This window comes from Microcebus murinus, chromosome X (genome assembly GCF_040939455.1).
Source record: "Microcebus murinus isolate Inina chromosome X, M.murinus_Inina_mat1.0, whole genome shotgun sequence".
In the NCBI taxonomy this organism is placed as follows: Eukaryota; Metazoa; Chordata; class Mammalia; order Primates; family Cheirogaleidae; genus Microcebus; species Microcebus murinus.
In genome coordinates this window covers 121,216,331-121,236,328 of record NC_134136.1, presented here as the reverse complement: position 1 = coordinate 121,236,328, position 19,998 = coordinate 121,216,331, and the positions used below count along the sequence as shown (strand labels likewise).

Here is a 19,998-nt window from a genome sequence, read left to right as displayed (position 1 = left end):
ACATCATGGCACTGTAGCCTGGGCAACAGAGTGAGACTCTGTCTCAGGAAAAAAAAAAGCTGATAAGCCTCATATAGAAACACAATCAGTTAGAAGATACAATAAAAATGAAAACTCCTATGAAAACTCCTATGCAACAGTGATAAAACAAAACAAAGCAAAATAAAATCTCAGGCACAGGTTTAACAGGAAAAACTATGTCTGCACAGGAGCACGGCAGGGTGGAAAAAAAAACAGGAAAAACTATAAAACACTCTTAAAATACACAACTAGACGTGAACAAATGCAAGGAATGACTAATGTCATAAAGATTTCATTGTCCTTAGGCTCATTGTAAATCTAACATGATCCTAATAAAAATACTATGATATTTGTTCCTAGAGGTAGACAAGTTGATTATAAAGTTAATTTGAAAGAATATACAAGCAAGAGTATCCAGGAAAGCCCTGAAAAAGAGGAACCCCAAGGACAGACTGGGCCTTCAGATAGCAAAGAATGTTAGAAAGCCTCTGGGATGAAAACATGTGGAACCAGTGCACAGACTAGGAAACTGAACAGAAAATCCAGGAACGGACCTGAATGCATAAGGCAATTCAGTATGGTAGAGCTGTCATATCCAATCAGCAGTGAAAAAGATCAATATAGTTAAATAAGTGGTGTTAGGACCAGAAGATAGCAAAATGGAAAAGAAAATTAAACCAGACCCATTCCCTGTACTGTACATTAGGAGAAATCCTATACAGATGAGAGATCTAAATGTGGAAAATAAAACACACACACAGGCCGGGCGCGGTGGCTCACGCCTGTAATCCTAGCACTTTGGGAGGCCGAGGCGGGCGGATTGCTCAAGGTCAGGAGTTCGAAACCAGCCTGAGCGAGACCCCGTCTCTACCAAAAATAGAAATAAATTAATTGACCAACTAAAAATATATATATACAAAAAATTAGCCGGGCATGGTGGCGCATGCCTGTAGTCCCAGCTACTCGGGAGGCTGAGGCAGTAGGATCGCTGAGCCCGGGAGATTGAGGTTGCTGTGAGCTAGGCTGACGCCACGGCACTCACTCTAGCCTGGGCAACAAGCGAGACTCTGTCTCAAAAACACACACACACACACACAGGAAGGCAGTGAATTCCTTTATAACCTGGGAGTTGGGGAAACTTTCCTAACAGTGACTCAAAATCTAGAAATAATAAAAGGAAAGATATATATTCAACTACATAAAAAAGTTTTTAGAGTGAGATTCCCTCTCTACAAAAACTGCTCTGACGGGCCTCCAGGGATGTGGTCGTGGATGTTTACAGTGTGCATTTTACAGGATATTCCTTTAGCCTGGTAGACAGCCTAATGCCCAAGTGTCTAACCTGTGACCAGCTGTCCCTCTCATAGGAAACTTGTTTATACTGGCAAACACCTTTGTGGCTCTTGCCTGACCTGAGTCTAATTCATTCCTGTCTGTTAGGAACCGAGGCCTTTAAAGTTCTTAACCCGGAAATACCCTGAGTTGCCAAAAAAGGGCATAACGACCATTCTGAGAAAAACCGCAAGGTATTTCAGGCTTGCTGCCAGACACTGTGACTGATCAACTCCTGTGACTGATTGACCCTAAACCCCGCTGCCCCTCCCTCCCTCCTTGTCTCTGTATGCCTATAAAACCAACAAAGGATCTAAGTAAAGCAGACCTTGACAACCCTTTGCTTGGTCTCGTTCCTTTCTCTCGCCCATCTCTTTAGGCACAGTCCCCCTCGACCCCCACGAGTAACAAAAGGTCCCGCGGGTTGGTGGTGCCCAACGTGGGGCACGAGGTACGGCCACTTGTCGGATGACGCTGCGACATCTTCTTCAGTCGTGCACACCGTAGAAGAGACCTTCCTTCTGCAGCGCACAGAATCGACGGTCTGGTGAGTAAATTTTTTACATTGTCATCCCATCGAGATGGGCCATTCCTTGTCTAAAGAGGCCATTTTTATCAAGGACCTTAAGGCCTCACTCAGAGAGAGAGGAATTAGAGTTAAGAAAAAAGACTTAGTAAAGTTTTTTGTGTTCATTGACCGAACTTGTCCTTGGTTTATTGTTGGTGGACCCGAAATTCACCCACACAAGTGGCAAAAGGTAGGCAGAGATTTAAACAATTTACTTCTGAATCAGGGCCCAGATGCCATCCCTGCATCTGTTTTCTCGTACTGGGGACTAATTAGAGATATTGTTGAGGGGGCAGATTCAGACCCCAGTAAAAAGCAGCTGCTCTCAGTAGCAGAATTCTGCCTCCGACCCGTGTCGCGATCCGCTTCAAGAACGTCTTTAAAGACGGCCGAAGGTTCAGCTTCCCCTAATGAGCCTAAAGGACCAACATCCCGTTCCCCTTGCCCCTCAGTTTGTATCAATATGCCCCCTCAGGACCCCTGGGCTGAGCTCCAGACATCTAGGGACGAGCCCCCGATTAGTAGGCCAGACACCAAGACCCTCTACCCTCCCTTACCCAAGGGTACAGCCCCTCATGCATTCAACTACCCGGTATTCAAGAGACAACCCCTCCGAGAGTCCCTCGACACCGCAGAGAAAGCAACCCTCGAGGAGGAAGCAGCCCGATATCACAATCCCGAATGGCCGCCTCTTGCTGCAGCACCCCATAGACCTCCTCCTTACGCGTCCCAGATTTGTGCACCCTCGTTAATGCCTCCCTTTACAATGCCCTTGCTTTTGCGTGCCAAAGAAGACTTAAGTCAAAGGGTTATGCAATTAAAAGATGTCTTACAACTTCAAAAAGAGTTTGCCGGCCGGGCGCTGTGGCTCACGCCTGTAATCCTAGCTCTTGGGAGGCCGAGGCGGGCGGATTGCTCAAGGTCAGGAGTTCAAAACCAGCCTGAGCGAGACCCCGTCTCTACTATAAATAGAAAGAAATTAATTGGCCAACTGATATATATATATATAAAAAATTAGCCGGGCATGGTGGCGCATGCCTGTAGTCCCAGCTACCCGGGAGGCTGAGGCAGAAGGATCACTCGAGCCCAGGAGTTTGAGGTTGCTGTGAGCTAGGCTGACGCCACGGCACTCACTCTAGCCCGGGCAACAAAGCGAGACTCTGTCTCAAAAAAAAAAAAAAAAAAAAAAAAAAAAAAAAAAAAAGAGTTTGCCCAGCTTTCCAAAGACTTGTCCTCCCTCCAAGATATGCTTAAAGATTCTGTCCTCATTAGCCAGCCCCGTCATGAGATTGCCCAGTCGTGCGTCACCTTACATAAAATATCCTTAAAATCCTCTCATAAAGCCCTAGCATTCCCAGTAGTTACCCGGTCTGGTAGCCAGAAAGACCTTACCCCCCCTTCCTCAAGCCAGCCCCCGCCCCGAGAATCAGATAATGAGGATGCAGAGGAACAGGAAGGAGAGAGTGAAAGTGATGACCCACCAGACTCAGAGCCCACTGAATTTCGCAGACTAAGATTCAAAACCTTGAAAGAACTCAACTCTGCCGTTAGGGCGTATGGGCCCAATGCACCCGTTACCTACTCCCTCCTAGAGGCAGCCTCAGGGGGCGGCTACCTGCTCCCCGGAGAATGGATCAAACTAGTACAGGCGGTCCTTTCTCGCGGGAAGTTCCTCTCTTGGAAAGCCGACTTTCTCGACCGGTGTCAGACCACGGCTGCTAATAACTTAAAAAACCCCAATTCCGCATCTTGGACCCTTGAAAAGCTTAGCGGACAAGGGAGGTTTGCCGCTGAACAGCGCCAAAGGAGACTCCCAATTGGGCTTTTGTTTCAGACCGCCGCAGCCGCCTTTGGCGCCTGGCGAACACTTCCCTCTAAGGGATCTGTTCTCACTCCCCTGACAAAAATCACCCAGGGAGCTCAAGAGGGCTTTAGTGAATTTGTAGGTAGGCTATTAAAATCTGCTGAGAGGACCCTCGGACAGGAAGATAGCAATAATAAACTCATTAAACAATTGGCCTATAAAAATGCCAACAGCACTTGCAGGGCCATCCTCAGGGGCAAACTTAAAAACAAAGACCTTAATGATATGATCCAGATGTGTAACAATGTTGACCCCTTCACCCATAAAGTATCACAGGCCATACAGCTTGCAATCCGGGCCGCCATCCAAGGGACCGAGGCACAGAGGGACTGCTTTAAGTGCCGTCAACCAGGGCACTTTGCGAGGCAGTGCCCCTTAGCCGCCTCCTCCGCTACCTCTAATCTCAGTGAACCGCCAGGCAGACCAGCCCAGCCCTCCTCCCTTTGTCCTCGCTGTAGGAGGGGAAAGCATTGGGCCAATCAATGCCGCTCCAAGACCGATTACCTTGGAAACCCCTTGCCCCCCCTTTCGGGAAATGGCCTGAGGGGCCAGCCCTGGCCCCCCCCCAGTCCTATTCAATTTCAGTCGGCCTCAGGGAACAGCTGACAAGAGAGCCCCCAGACTTTAGACTCCTCCGAGCAACCACAGGGAGCGCAGGAGTGGACTTGTGTGCCTCCTCCGACACAATATTAAGACCTGAAGGTGGTGTTCAAATTTTGCCACTGGCTCCTTTGGACACCCCCCCCCCCCGCCCCCCTGGCTAATATGTTCTTTTTTATTCTGGGCCGAGCCTCCTCCACTCTTGCGGGGCTCATAGTCCACCCCTCCATAGTAGATAGTAACTTCACCGGGGAAATTAACATCTTAGCCAGTGCGCTTACCGGCCCTGTGTATATCTCTAAGGCACAGCGCTTAGCTCAGGCATTACCCTTGCCCCTTAATACATCCTTCCCAGCCATCGCCTCTAACCAAGGTGCTTCTTGCCCTGGCTCTTCTAATCTCTATTGGGTCCAAGCTATCACCAAGGAACGGCCCACCCTGCGGCTAAAATTAGATGGTAAACTTTTCGAAGGCCTTCTTGATTCTGGCGCCGATTCCACGGTCATTGCCCAAGACACCTGGCCCAATTCATGGCCACTGCAGCCCTCCCTTACGCACTTACAAGGTATAGGACAGTCTAAAAATACTCTCCGGAGTTCAAAAATTTTAACATGGGAAGACCCTGAGGGAAACAAAGGCACCACTCAACCCTTTGTAGTCCCAGGCCCACCTGTTAACTTATGGGGGAGTGATATCCTTGCACAAATGAATGTCATTATGTGCAGCCCCAGTGAGGTTATAACCAGCCAAATGCTTAAACAGGGATTCCTCCCAGGGCAGGGTTTAGGTAAGGAGGGTCAGGGACTAAGAGCACCCTTGACCACCCTCCCTAAGTCAGACAGATCAGGACTAGGGTTCAAAGACCATTTTCGTAAGGGCCATTGATCCCCCTGCACTTCAGGCAGATAAAATCACTTGGAAAAGTGACTCCCCTGTCTGGATCGATCAGTGGCCCCTCCCGTCTAACAAACTAGCCGCAGCTACAGCGTTAGTGCAGGAACAATTAGCTGCCGGACACATAGAGCCCTCTACTTCACCATGGAATACCCCCATTTTCGTCATTCAAAAAAAGACTGGCAGATGGCGGCTGCTACAAGACTTATGGGCTGTTAACCAAACAATGGTTCCCATGAGGGCACTCCAGCCTGGTTTGCCTTCACCTGTAGCTATCCCCAGAGGCTACTATAAGATAGTCATTGACCTGAAAGACTGCTTTTTCTCCATACCATTGCACCCAGATGACTGTAAGCGCTTCACTTTCAGTCTCCCGGTGGTAAACTGTATAGGACCCTCCCCTCATTTCCAATGGTGAGTATTACCTCAAGGCATGGCCAACAGCCCTACCCTTTGTCAAAAATATGTGGCTCAGACAATTGATTCTTTTAGAATTCAACATCCTCAGCTATACATAATTCATTACATGGATGACATTCTTTTCGCTGGAGCCAACGAGGCAACCTTACATCAAGTTACCATGCAGGTTGTCTCGGCCTTACAAGCTCGAGGCCTCCACTTGTCCCCTAAAAAAATTCAGGTCTGCCCCCCTCACCTGTTCCTAGGCTTTGAATTGTTCCCCAATAAGGTCCTCTCCCAAAAGGTACAACTAAGAAAAGACTCTCTTCAATGCCTTAATGATTTTCAGCGCCTTCTAGGCGACATTAATTGGCTTCCCCCATATTTGAGACTCACCACAGGACAGTTAAAACCCCTATTTGACATCCTGCAGGGAAATGCCGATCCAACCTCTCCACGCTCCCTAACTAAAGAAGGGCAACAAGCGCTTAATTTGGTCGAGCAGGCCATAAATGCCCAGGCCATTGGCTACTTCTCCCCTGACTCCCCCTTGTACTTCATTGTCCTCTCTACCCCCTTTTCACCCACGGGACTCTTCTGGCAGGGCAAGCCCCTTTTTTGGGTTCACCTATCGGCTTCCCTCCCTAAAGTCCTTCCCACCTACCCTTATTTAGTAGCTAAAATTATTCACTTGGGGCGAGAAAACTCCCTTAAACTCTTTGGAAAAGATCCAGATATCATAATACTCCCTTACAATGTTTCTCAAATTCAGTGGCTAATACAAAATGACAATAACTGGGCAGTTAACTGTATGTCTTTCCAGGGCAAACTAGATAATCATTACCCCCCTGATAAACTAATTCAGTTCCTCTATCGGACACCTGTAATATTTCCCAAAAAGACAAGAGTCTCCCCCATTCCAGGAGCCGCCTTAGTCTTCACCGACGGATCCTCCTCAGGCACCACGGCCTATAGCATTAGTGGCCAAGTCCGCAGTTTTCCCACCAAATTCTCCTCTGCTCAACTCGTTGAGCTAGCGGCCTTAGTCTCGGTCTTCAAACACGTAGATCAGTCACCATTTAACTTGTACACTGATAGCTCTTATGTTGCTCATGCTGTCGCCACCTTAGAAACTGTGCCTCATATTCGGCCCTCCAACAATACCACTCAAATGTTCCAACAACTACAGAGACTCATTCACTCCCGCTCTACCCGCTTTTTCATAGGCCATATTCATCCCCACACTGGCCTTCCCGGGCCTCTAGTCGCAGGAAATAATCTTGTTGATCAAGCAACCCACGTTGCAGGCACCGTCCACACTATCGCCGTTGATCCTGTTTGTGCTGCACGCCAAGCTCATGATTTACACCATCTCAATGCCCATACCCTCAGACTTAAATTCTCCATTACTAGAGAACAAGCCAGAGAGATCGTCCGCCAATGCAGGGCCTGTTTTACCCTTCTCCCTAAACCACACCTAGGGGTTAACCCTCGTGGCCTAATCCCTGGGGAGCTCTGGCAAATGGATGTCACTCATTACCCCCCTTTTGGAAAGCTTAGATATGTACATGTCTCTGTGGACACTTGCAGTGGGTTTATCTTTGCTTCCCTACAAACAGGCGAAGCCACCCGCCACGTTATTAGTCATATTATAGCCTGTCTCACCTCCCTTCCTCAGCCTAAAGTTATTAAGACTGACAATGGCCCGGGATATGTCAGCTCCAATTTCAAAAGTTTTTGTGCTCAGCTAGGCATTAAGCATGTTACAGGCATTCCATACAACCCTCAGGGCCAAGGTATTGTAGAGAGAGCTCATCAGACATTAAAAAATACACTCTCCAAACTACAATCGGGAGGAAAAATTTTATACCATTTGACAGGTAATTCCAAAACCCTGCTTAATCATGCCCTGTTCATTTTAAATTTTCTCACCTTTGACACTGCTGGTAAAACGGCCGCTGACCGCCTTTGGCACCCATCCACCACAGATACTTATGCACAGGCCTTATAGAAAGATCCGCTTACCGGCAAATGGCTAGAGCCTGATCCCGTCCTCATATGGGGAAAGGGACATGCCTGTATTTATGACACCCAGGCAAGAAACGCCAGATGGCTGCAAAAAAGAACAATTAAGTTATATAATCCACCCAGGGAACCCCCTGAAAAGACTCCTTCTGCTCTCTCGCAGACGCCTGAAGACTGTCCAGAAGAAAATGCTGCTCCTCCTGTGCCTGGGTCTGGTCACACTTAGAGGCATCGACACAGCCAACCTCCATCAGGTATACAATTATACATGGCAGGTAATCAATGAGGCAGGAGACATTGCCAATTCCTCCTCTCGCCTCTCCACCACTACACCATGGAATCCATTAGAAGTTGACCTGTGTGTGTTGGCCCTTGGGGCTCCAAATTGGGGTTTGCCAACCCACTTTGCTCCCCAGACACAACCACCCACTCCAGAGACGCCAGATGGCGTTGGCCTTCCAGGGTGTAACACCCAGGCTCGCCGGTCTGCTGCAGTCAAGACTCCCTTATATGTTTGCCCCGGGGCCCATCGGGACCGCTTTCTCACTCATACATGTGGCTATGCCCCTGACTTCTTTTGTGCTTCCTGGGGCTGCGAGACTACGGGCGATACCTACTGGAACCCATCCTCCTCCTGGGACTATATAACAGTCAAAAAAAAACCCCTGCCACGTACAACCCTTTAGACATAAACCCTCATTTACTACAATGTAACAAGCAGTGGTGCAACCCCCTGTTAATCTCGTTCACCGAAGCTGGAAAAAAGATTTCTTGGAATCAGTTCAGGGGATTTGAATGGGGACTCAGACTTTACATGTCTAGAAAAGACATTGGTCTCACATTTAAAATCAAGTTAATTAAGAGCCTCCCCAGAAGTCCCATGGCCGCGGTAGGCCCTAACCACAACCTACACCCACCATGGCCTCGCGGTCCCTCCAGGGGCCTACCCTCCTCCCCAACTGTGTCCCCTCCTCCACTAAGCACCTCCCTATACCAACCTACCCTGCCCGAGGGGCCCCCCTCCTCTGCAGAACTAATCCTCACCTTAGTCAACTCCTCTGTCGAAACTATTCGAGAGGCCAACAATTCAGAATATCAGGAGTGTTGGGTGTGTTACTCCCCCCGGCCTCCCTTCTATGAAGGCGTCACTACATTTGGTCAGCCGTCATTTACTAACGACACCAGCAGACTCAGATGGGGCCTAGAGACCCATAATGGCCTGACACTCAGCCAGGTCACAGGTCTAGGCCTTTGCCTTCTTGGCCAAGGATGCTTCCCCCCGAACCCTTAGAAAAAATATGTAATCAGTCAATTACTGTCGACTCCACCTTTCAGTATATTCAGGCATCTAACACCTCTTATTTTGCTTGTTCCTCCGGTCTTACCCCGTATGTAGTCACTGCAACGTTTCTTGAGCATAAGAAATATTGTGTGTTAGTCATGCTCTTCCCCAGACTCACTATACATCCTGCTGACAAATTGCTCAGATTTTGGGAACGAGGCACCACTATGCCCCGAGAAAGGAGGGAGCCCATCACGGCCATAACACTCGCAGTTGTTCGTGGCCTTGGTGCTGTAGGAGCTGGAACAGGCATAGCCTCTCTAGTCACCTCCAACCAACAATACCTGCAGCTCTCTGTTGCCATCGATAATGACCTCCGAGAGCTACAGCAGGACCTAAAATATCTCAAAGAATCCCTCGCTTCGCTTTCTAAAGTAGTGTTACAAAATAGAAGAGGCTTAGATTTATTGTTCCTCCAAGAAGGAGGTTTGTGCACAGCACTTAAAGAAGAATGCTGCTTCTATGCAGACAAGACGGGCCTAGTAGAAGACAGCATTAAAAAGGTCAGACAAAGCCTAGAAGATAGAAAAAAACAGAGAGAACAGAGTGAGGCATGGTATCAAAATTGGTTTTCCACATCCCCCTGGTTATCCACATTACTTTCCAGTGTCCTGGGGCCACTTGTAGGTTTTCTGTTACTCCTCACCTTTAGACCTTGGGCATTTAAAAAACTAACTGACTTCGTTAAGTCGCAGGTAGACGCAGCCTAGCTCACAGCAACCTCAATCTCCGGGGCTCAGCGATCCTCCTGCCTCAGCCTCCCAAGTAGCTGGGACTACAGGCATGCGCCACCATGCCTGGCTAATTTTCTCTATATACATTTTTAGTTGGTCAATTAATTTCTTTCTGTTTTTAGTAGAGTCGGGGTCTCCCTCAGACTGGTTTCAAACTCCTGACCTCTAGCAATCCTCCCGCCTTGGCCTCCCAGAGTGCTAGGATTACAGGCGAGAGCCACGGCGCCGGGCCTGAAGATTTCTTAAACAAGAGCACACACTGCTGTCTTAAAGCATAAAATGAATATATATACATATATATTTGTTTTATTGTAAAGTGTACCATACAAAGAGCATGTAACACATTTATTAAGTTTATTTTTTGTTTGTTTTTAGTTTACTTGTTTATTGGCGTTCCCTACATTAGACTGTGAGCACTATAAGAACTCATCTGTTTTTTTCATAACTGTAAACAGAAGGTCTAGTACAATGTCTGCTGGATGGTAGGACTCTACAATTCTTTTTTTTTTTTTTTTTTTGAGACAGAGTCTCGCTTTGTTGCCCAGGCTAGAGTGAGTGCCGTGGCGTCAGCCTAGCTCACAGCAGCCTCAAACTCCTGGGCTCGAGCGATCCTCCTGCCTCAGCCTCCCAAGTAGCTGGGACTACAGGCATGCGCCACCATGCCCGGCTAATTTTTTCTATATATATTAGTTGGCCAATTAATTTCTTTCTATTTATAGTAGAGACGGGGTCTCGCTCTTGCTCAGGTTGGTTTCGAACTCCTGAGCTCAAACGATCCGCCCGCCTCAGCCTCCCAGAGTGCTAGGATTACAGGCGTGAGCCACCGCGCCCGGCAGGACTCTACAATTCTTGAAGGAATGAAATCAAATGTCCATCAGTGGGGGATATTTAAAATAAATGGATAGCCAAACATGGTGGTTCATGCCTGTAATCCTAGCACTCTGGGAGGCCGAGGCTGGAGGATCGCTCGAGGTCAGGAGTTTGAGACCAGCCTGTGCAAGAGCAAGACCCTGTTTCTACTAAAAATAGAAAGAAATTAGCCAGGCAACTAGAAGCCTATATATAAAAAATCAGCTGGGCATGGTGGCGCATGCCTGTAATCCTAGCTACTCAGGAGGATGAGGCAGGAGGAGTGCTTGAGCAATCCACGGTACTCTAGCTCCAGCAACAGAGCAAGACTCTGTCTCAAAAATAAAAAAAAAAGAAAAAAGAAAAGCATAAGTGCTTAATCTACTATAAGAACAGACATTCCAGCAACCCATCCTATATGCACTTTACAAGATCATAGATGGATGCCCTGCTCCTAAGGCAACCCCTCCATGTGTGCATCACATCCCACCCTCCTCACCATTTATTAACTTTAAAGAAAGATAGAGCCGGGTGTGAGGATGTGCACCTGCAGTCCCAGGTCCACTGGAGGCCGAGCCAGGAAGATCATGTGAGCCCGCCCAGCAGCTATGATTGGGCCCCTGCACTCCAGCCTGGATGACAGAGTGATCTTACTCTTGCTAAAAAACAAACAAACAAAAAGCTAAAATAAAAATTTTAAAAATCATAAGAGATTATATATATATACATATATAAAGCATGTATACTTATAAAGTATTTAAAACATATATATGCTTTACAATAAGCATATATATACAATAAGCATATAAGCATACAATAAACATATATATGCTTTAATACAGTCTCCCAGCTTGTTACTTTTTTTCTGAGACAGAGTCTCCCTTTGTTGCCCAGGCTAGAGTGGGTGCCGTGGCGTTAGCCTAGCTCACAGCAACCTCAAACTCCTGGGCTCAAGCAATCCTGCTGCCTCAGCCTCCCGAGTAGCTGGGACTACAGGCATGCGCCACCATGCCCGGCTAGTTCTTTCTATTATTTATTTATTTTTGTTTTTGGAGACAGAGTCTCACTTTGTTGCCCAGGCTAGAGTGAGTGCCGTGGCATCAGCCTAGCTCACAGCAACCTCAATCTCCTGGGCTCAAGCAATCCTGCTGCCTCAGCCTCCCGAGTAACTGGGACTACAGGCATGTGCCACCATGCCTGGCTAATTTTTTCTATATGTATTAGTTGGCCAATTAATTTATTTCTATTTATAGTGAAGACGGGGTCTCGCTCTTGCTCAGACTGGTTTCAAACTGCTGACCTCGAGCAATCCGCCCACCTGGGCCTCCCAGAGTGCTAGAATTATAGGCATGAGCCACCGCCGGGTCCCAGCTTGTTACTTGCCTTTATACATTCAAAATTATGTCTTTTGATGCATGACAGTTGTTAATTTAGCCAAAATTATCAATATTTTCCTTTACAGATAATTTGTATGTATGTATGCATGTTCTTTTTTATTTATTTTTTTTTTTTGATACAGAGTCTCATTCTGTTGCCAGGGCTAGAGTGCTATGGCGTCAGCCTAGCTCACAGTAACCTCAAAGTCCTAGACTCAGGCAATGCTCCTGCCTCAGCCTCCTGAGTAACTGAGACTACAGGCATGCGCCACCATGCCTGGCTAATTTTTTCTATATATTTTTAGTTGGCCAATTAATTTATTTCTATTTTTAGTAGAGATGGGTCTCGCTCTTGCTTAGGCTGGTTTCGAACTCCTGACCTCGAGCAATCCACGTGCCTCGGCCTCCCAGAGTGCTAGGATTACAGGCTTGAGCCACTGTACCTGGCCCCAGCTTGTTACTTGCCTTTATACTTTCAAAATGATGTCTTTTAATGCATGACAGTTGTTAATTTAGTCAAAATTATCAATATTTTCCTTTGCAGTTAATTTGTATGTATGTGTGCATGTTCTTTTTTTTTTTTTTTTTTTGAGACAGAGTCTCATTCTGTTGCTCTGGCTAGAGTGTGGTGGTGTCAGCCTAGCTTACAGCGACCTCAAAGTCCTGGACTCACGCGATCCTCCTACCTCAGCCTCCTGAGTAGCTGGGACTACAGGCATGTGCCACCATGCCCGGCTAACTTTTTCTATATATTTTTAGTTGGCCAATTAATTTATTTCTATTTTTAGTAAAGATGAGGTCTCGCTCTTGCTCAGGCTGGTGGCAAACTCCTGACCTTGAGTGATCCTCCCATCTCGGCCTCCCAGCGTGCTAGGATTACAGGCATGAGCCACCATGCCCAGCCTGTTCTTTTTAATATTTATTGATTTATTTACTTATTTGTGTGTGTTCCTGTTTAAGGAATCTTCATCTGTTCCAAAGTCATTGAGATATTCTCTTGTCTTATCTTCTAAAAACTAAAAATCTATATGATATATATTAATATATACATATAATATATACATATAAATCTCAAAGGCTCATATCAAGAATATATAAAGAACTACAAATCAATAAGAACAATCCAATAGAAAAATCGACCAAAGTCTTTGTTAATTACTTCATAAAAGAGGGTTTCCAAATGGCCAATAAACCTTTCCAAAGGTATTCAATATTATTAGTTATCAGAGAAATACAAAATTAAACCACAAGATACCACCACACACCCACCAGAATGGCTAAAATTAGAAAGACAATGCCAAGTGTTGATGAGGATTGGGAGCAACTGGATCCCTCAGACTTGCTGGAAGAAATGCAAAATGGTACAGTGACTTAGAAAACAGTTTGGAAATAGATATTGAACCTGAAATAGCCCCTATGTTACCTCTGGAGAGCAAGGAAGAAGACAAGCTCTGATACACAGAGGACTGGAGTGAGAACTTCTAAGACACAGGTATTATCCTTCTTTAATTGTTCATAAATGTCTTATATGGTCTTCTGTATGTATGGTATATTTTACAACAAAACAAATGAAATGGTTGATGCTCAGGTTAAGAAATTCAAATACATAGGGAAAAAATTATTAATTACCTGAAATCCCACTACTCCACAATAAACACTACACACACACACTTCTACCAAATTGTATCATAATATTTATGCTATTATGCTGATTTATTCACATCCATTTTTTTTTTTTTTTTTTTTTTTTTTTTTTTGAGACAGAGTCTCGCTTTGTTGCCCAGGCTAGAGTGAGTGCCGTGGCCTCAGCCTAGCTCACAGCAACCTCAAACTCCTGGGCTCAAGCAATCCTTCTGCCTCAGCCTCCCGAGTAGCTGGGACTACAGGCATGCACCACCATGCCCGGCTAATATTTTTTTAATATATATATATTAGTTGGCCAATTAATTTCTTTCTATTTATAGTAGAGACGGGGTCTCGCTCTTGCTCAGGCTGGTTTCGAACTCCTGACCTCGAGCAATCCACCCGCCTCGGCCTCCCAGAGAGCTAGGATTACAGGCGTGAGCCACCGTGCCTGGCCTATTCACATCCATTTTAATACTCTTTTGTTTCCTGTAGCATATTGCTGATATTTATTGAACATTTATTACAAAGCAAGCAGCAGGACTTTACATACATACTATTTCTTGCAAAAAACCCATACTGTTATTAGCTCCATGGTGTTGATAAACAGAGAAACTAAGTCAGGGGTGGGGAACCTGTGGCCTTCTCAGTCCTTAAGTGCAGCCTTTTGACTGAATCCAACATTTATAGAACAAATCCTTTTATTTTTATTAATTTATGTTTGTTTGTTTTTTATATTTTAATTTTATTTTTAAAATACCAAAGAATAAAATGACTTTCAACAAAATAATCCTCCCAGATTGACCAACACAATTAGAACATTAGTAAGCCATAAGGGCTAAATTGACAGCTGCTGCGCTCATGATTTAGTTCTAACTTCCCCTGCCTGACTGGTGCCACTATTGCAAGAGGCTGGTTGGCCAGAGTAGCGGAGAGTTTATATGGGGGTCAGGTACTCCAGTCTGTTATCAGCTTTTGACAATGGGGCACTGTGTTTCTGTTTGAAGTGAAATTTGTGAATAGTTGCACAACTCAACAGTATTATTGAATTCTGTCTGCTTAACAGCTCATCATGTTAAAGAAGACCAAGTGAATGCTGAAGGAAGAGAACAGATTTTTTAATGAGGATTGGGAATTGCAATATTGTCTTATTTCTGCTAAAGCTAAGATGATTTGCTTGCTTTGTGATACTGCAATATCAACATTAAAGAAATTCAATGCTCATCAGCATTATAACACTCGTAAGGACAACAATATTTTAAGTTAGAGGCACAGGGGCAAAAGATTGTAGTGCAGAAATTAAATGATGAAAAGCAAAAGCAAAGAGAAATCTTTCAAGCAGCAATAAGACCTGGAAGTAATGCCACTGAAGCAACTTATAAAGTAGCTTATATACTCGGGGGGAAAAAAAGGGAAGCCATTCAATGATGTAGAAATTGTGAAAGAATGCACTGTCAAAGTTGTAGGTTGCTTAGACCCCAATCACATTTCAAAGTACAAACAACTGTCTGTTTCAAGGACAGCCATAACTGATGAGCAGCATGAATTAGCCTTCAACTTAACAGAACAACTTCATGCAATACTTGAAAAGGAAAATATATATATTATTCAATTGCTTTGGATGAATCAGCTGATACTACTGACTCAGCGCAGGTTTTATACTTCAGTCAGATCGGGTCATAACAGATTTTCTTTGCTACGAAGAGTTACTCGCTTTGGGCACTCTTGTATACAGAGAACAGGGACTTGATATCTTCCACAACTTTCAAGATAAATGTCATGAAGTTGGACTGAATTTGGTAAATTTAGTGAGTGTATGTATAGATGGTGCATCTTCCATAACAGGAAAACATGACAGGTTTATTGCACAGATTTAAAAAGACAGGTCCAGGACTGGTGCAGTGGCTAACGCCTATAATCCTAGCACTCTGGGAGACTGAGGTAGAAGGATCACTTGAGCTTAGGAGTTCAAGACCAACCGGAGTAAGAGTGAGACCTTATCTCTTTATAAATAAAAAAAATAAAGAAAAAAAGTATTAACAGATCCAGATGCTCTCATTTCTTTTTTTTTTTTTTTTGAGACAGAGTCTCACTTTGTTGCCCAGGCTAGAGTGAGTGCCGGGGCGTCAGCCTAGCTCACAGCAGCCTCAAACTCCTGGGCTCAAGCGATCCTTCTGCCTCAGCCTCCCAAGTAGCTGGGACTACGGGCATGCGCCACCATGCCCGGCTAATTTTTTTTTTGTATATATTTTTAGTTGGCCAATTAATTTCTTTCCATTTATAGTAGAGACGGGGTCTCGCTCTTGCTCAGGCTGGTTTTGAACTCCTGAACTCAAGCAATCCGCCCACCTCGGCCTCCTGGAGTGCTAGGATTACAGGCAGGCGTGAGCCGCCGCCGCACCTGGCCCTCTCATTTCTTTTGATTTTATCTTGCATCAGCAAAAACTCTGTGATAAAGCTACTATTTTAAGTAACACTTTGCAACAAGTCATAAGTATTCCTGCAAATGCAACAGGCAACATCAGTTTGGTAACATGCTAAAGTTGAATTATGAGGTATTCGGTGTAGATTTGCCATATCATTCTAAAGTGTGGCCGGCGTGGTGGCCCACGCCTGTAATCCTAGCACTTTGGGAGGCCGAGGTAGGAGGATCACTCAAGGTCAGGAGTTGGAAACCAGCCTGAGCAAGAGCGAGACCCCGTCTCTACTAAAAATAGAAAGAAATTAATTGGCCAACTAATATACAGAGAAAAAATTAGCCGGGCATGGTGGCGCATGCCTGTAGTCCCAACTACTGGGAGGCTGAGGCAGGAGGATCGCTTGAGCCCAGGAGTTTGAGGTTGCTGTGAGCTAGGCTGATGCCACGGCACTCTAGCCCCGGCAACAGAGTGAGACCCTGTCTCCAAAAGAAAAGTAAAAATAAAAAATAAAAATGTCCTCTGGCATGGACTGGCTAGCTGTATGCTTCTCACACTTGCGTAATGGAATTTTTATCTTTCTGCACTTCATTTTCAGGTTTATTATAGGCATTAGCCATTTATCCTGGCATATGTGTTTAAGACATTTTCTTTTCTTTCCTTTTTTTTTCTTTTTTCATGTCAGACGGGTAATGTGCCGAGGTAAGACATTTTATTTTCAATCTAATTTTTACCTGTTGACTTTCTTCATTGTATTTTTTGCCTTACCATATGCTGACATTTTTATTTAATCAAATATACATATCTCTAAATTTATACCTTCTTGGTTTCCCATATTGGTATAAAATCATTTCCCTCTAAAAGTATGGTCTGACATTGAGATGTTACTAAATTTACTGTGTTCTTAAACCTGGTGAGACAATGCCCGTAGGGTCCGTGTAGGAAACTGACAATCTCCTTCGGGCATGCTCACTGGGGATTTATGGTTGTAGACTGATGCTTTCAACCCATACAGGCCTCCTCACAGCACTGGGATTCATCCATAGTTCTGCATCCTTCCTCCCAAAACCTCAGGAAAGATAGGCCCCACACTGGGGCCTATCCTTGGGCGCGGCCATCTTGGATGATGTATTCTTCTCCCCCTCCTGGCCCAGGCTCTTTGTGAGCCACGCCCACCCCAAGCAGGCGTGACTCCCCTTCTCTAAATGCGCTGAGTCTGAATCCCATCCTCCACCTGCAACCTGGCCAAGCCTGAGTGGGAGCCCATCTCCAAGACGCCTGCACTCCTCTAAGCATTCGGCCTCAGACTGTGATCTTGAGGCCTCAGCGTGACCTGCCAAACATTCCAAAGGGAGGTCCCAGGCCTGCATCGCTAGTGCCCTTGCTGTAACTAAGGGGCTATTTTGTTAGTAGGAGTTTCACTATTACTAAATTCCAGCCTGGGGACTTAAGCTGCTTGATTACAGACAAGACCCTAAATCCCAGGTATAAGTGTAATGTCAGTCCCCAAAATGATCACCAAGCCCAAGCTGCGTCCCTCAATTGACTAGATGCCCACACACCAAGGGGACACCCCATGTGACTCCACTCTCAGACCCACCTAGCGTGGCACTCTGAACCCTGTCCAAGACTCTGTGTGGCCTCGTGGCTTCATTCTGAGGTGGAGAGCAGGTGGTGAGATGCAGAAGAGTTTATTCTAAACCCCTGGTCCTGGCTCCTCCTTGGCTGCTGCATGGCTTTGTCTCAAGGCTTCTTAAGGCTCCAAGGCTATGTACCCTGTCATCGCACCGCCAGGAGTGTTGGTGTCTGAGTCATGAGCAGTGGTCTTCTCCAGCCCGCCCAGGCGGATGAGACCATGCACACTAAGCAGAGAGACATGGTACCTACCTGCAGGGAAGGCAGCTGGGGTCCTTTGAGGAGGAGGGGAAAACAATGCAAGGGACACTAGGAGTCAGGACACAAATATCTTTAGACTGTCTCCCTCAGGCTGTCTCTTCACTCTTGGACACAGTCCTTCTCTCCTCCTGCTCTCCTCCCAGGCATTCCTCTCTGCTCCTGAGGGACCAGCAGGTCCATGATGTCATTTGCCCTACAGGCCCATGCAGGAGTGCCAACCTGCTCTGGCTGTGGTCCATACATGGGGTCCCAGGGAACGCCAGTGTTAGCTCTGGTACAGGAATTCATGGCTCTTACGCGCCCTCCCCCCACCAGTCAGGAAAGAATGGATGGGCTTCATCCTGAATGGCCAACACTACCCAGGACCTTCACAAGCATCTTGAGGCAGGAACTGGAGTCTTTGGAGGTGGTGATCATGATCTTGGAGTCCTTGACACCTGCCTACTGATATTTGTCATCCATAAGATTGTTGGCACCCACTGGGGGAACAATGGGTGAGGACTTGGGATTGTCTTCAGCAGCATGAAGTTAACTCTGGGGTAGTGACCCATTATGAACCCCTCGAGATTCTGCTACTGCCCAGAGAAGACAAACTCCATTCCCTCCACAAATACTTACTGTATTTTGTAATATCTGTTTTCCCATTTGTTGGAAGAGTACATAAATAAATGAATATAATATTTTGGTACCAATTATGTGCTAGGCACTGGTGATACAGTAGTGAAAAATAACAGACAAAAATCTCTGCCCACAAAAGCTTATATTTCAGTGGAGGAATAATAAGTAGATAAGACAGGCAGACCGAAAGTAGTAGAGGGCACTGTATCTGCCAACAGAGCAATCAGGAGATTGATATAGATACACCAGTGAAAAGCTATCATTTTAAAATGCAGGATGATGGTTTTCTGACTTGGGGAAAGAAGACCAAGGAAGAGCCTCTGTGCAAAGGTGATGTTGGAGCAGAGACAGGAGGGGAGAGCAAGCCACAGAGGCAACTGGGGGAAGAGAGAGGGAAGAGCAAACACAAAGGCTTGATGTGGGAAGTTACTGGGTCCAATGGGAGGCTGAGAGGCGGGGAAGACTAGAAAGAGAGGCTGTCAGGGAGGTGACAGGGAATCAGACCTCAGGGTGAAAGGACAGGCATGTGCACAACCACAAACCTACTCTGCAGGCAGCGTCACGCTCCAAGGCCCCTGCAAGGTGTGGGCCTCCTTGTAAAACTTGCAGCTCAGAGGAGTTAGGGTTGGTGAATCTCTCTAGCAGCACTCTAGGTAAGCCTGGCTTGAGATGCATAACTTTTGGTAGAATGTTAGGTTCCAAGTTAGAAAAGGAGCTATATATAAAATACTGAGTCTTAAAATATAAAGTTTTTACAGCTCTTATTCTTAAAAAATATGAAGTATCATTTTGAGGGGTTTTGTTTATTTGTTTTTGCTAAGCACTGTGCCCATGATGATCCCCATTTAACAGATGAGGAAGGCCGGGCGAGGTGGCTCATGCCTGTAATCCTAGCACTCTGAGAGGTCAAGGCGGGAGGACCGCTTGAGGCCAGGAGTTTGAGACCAGCCTGAGCAAGAGTGAGATGCCATCTCTACTAAATAAATAGAAAGAAATTAGCTAGACTACTGAAAATATATAGAAAAAATTACCCGGGCTTGGTGGTACATGCCTGTAGTCCCAGCTACTCGAGGAGGCTGAGGCAGGAGGATTGCTTGAGCCCAGGAGTTTGAGGTTGCCGTGAGCTAGGCTGATGCCATGGCACTCTAGCCTGGGCAACAGAGTGAGAGTCTGTCACACACACACACAAAAAAAACACAAAACAGATGAGGAAAATTAGGCCCTCAGTGCTGAAGTACATTGTGTAGGGTCACATAGCTAGCAAGATGGAAAGTAGGAATTTGAACCCAGGTCTGACTCTACCAATCTACAAGGATGATAAGGAAACTCTAGGCAGAGAGAACATAGGGTAGGAAGTGATTTGCTGCCTTCTGCAGTCTGTACACGGTGTGGGGGAAGAGAAGGTAGGCATGAGAGGCTTCAGAGCTGACAAAATTAAAG

The 19,998-nt window shown here is 45.9% G+C and overlaps 1 long non-coding RNA gene across 1 annotated transcript; it reads left to right on the top strand.

The window, feature by feature from the left end:
* Positions 1-1,661: 1,661 nt before the first annotated feature.
* On the top strand, positions 1,662-18,620 carry LOC142865857 (uncharacterized). The gene is made up of 4 exons (XR_012915947.1): positions 1,662-1,900; positions 7,867-7,957; positions 16,730-16,746; positions 17,060-18,620. It is a non-coding gene; the product is annotated as an uncharacterized LOC142865857 (long non-coding RNA).
* The last annotated feature ends 1,378 nt before the right edge of the window (positions 18,621-19,998 follow it).